This window comes from Malurus melanocephalus, unplaced genomic scaffold (genome assembly GCF_030028575.1).
Source record: "Malurus melanocephalus ecotype Western Australia unplaced genomic scaffold, MMel_1.1 scaffold_856, whole genome shotgun sequence".
NCBI classification, from domain to species: domain Eukaryota; kingdom Metazoa; phylum Chordata; class Aves; order Passeriformes; family Maluridae; genus Malurus; species Malurus melanocephalus.
In genome coordinates, this window is record NW_026624088.1 from 116344 (window position 1) to 117206 (window position 863).

The window sequence follows — 863 nt, forward strand, 5'->3', positions numbered from 1 at the left end:
TCCCTGCAGCCCTCCCAAACCCTCTGCCCCCATTCCTGATCGATCCCCCCTCCCCAGTCCTTACTGCCCCCCTATAAAGAACCCCCATTTCCCAGACCATCCTTGAGTATTTATAGGCACCTGCTCCTTTTAGACCTCCTCCTCCCCTTTCAGAACCCCCTTGCCCCTCACCCTGATGGATTTCAGCCCCCCCTATTTCCATAGATCCCCCCACCCACAGACACCCCCCAATCCCTCTCCCCTCTGGTCCTTATACCCCATCCCCCCCCATCCCCTATTAGACCCTTTTGGGCCTTATATAACTCCCCAAATCCACTCCCCCTTTGGGTCTTTTTAGACTCCAGCCCTCCTGGGCCCCCCGGGCCTTAAACACTCCCAGGTCCCTGTGCCCCCCTGAATCCTTCCGACCCCCCAGATGTGCCCCCCACATCACGACCCCCCCGGGTGGGTGTTTTGGGGAGCTGAAGCGGAGCTATTTCAAGGGGGTTCATTTGCCCCCAAGGCCGTGGGGGTTGCATTTTCCCCCCCATCCACGGGCAGGGATTGGGGGGRATTAAAATGAGGTGGGGGGGGAGGSGGTCAGACCTTTGGTGCGGGGGGTTGTACACCCCCCCTCCCCAATATCGGGGGAATATTTTGCAGGGGTGGTCGTGGTCCCTTTGGGGGTACCAGTAGGGGGAACATGGTGCCATCGGGGGCTGTTCCTCCAGCCTGCCCAAAATCCAGCCCATCCTGGTTGCCATGGCGATGTGGTCCCGTTCCCCCCCTCCCATCTCTCGGTGTAGCCTGTCAGCCATCGCGCATGTGTCCCCCCCTCACCGCGACTGGGGGGGACATTGCTCTGGCCGGGGGGAAACTGAGGC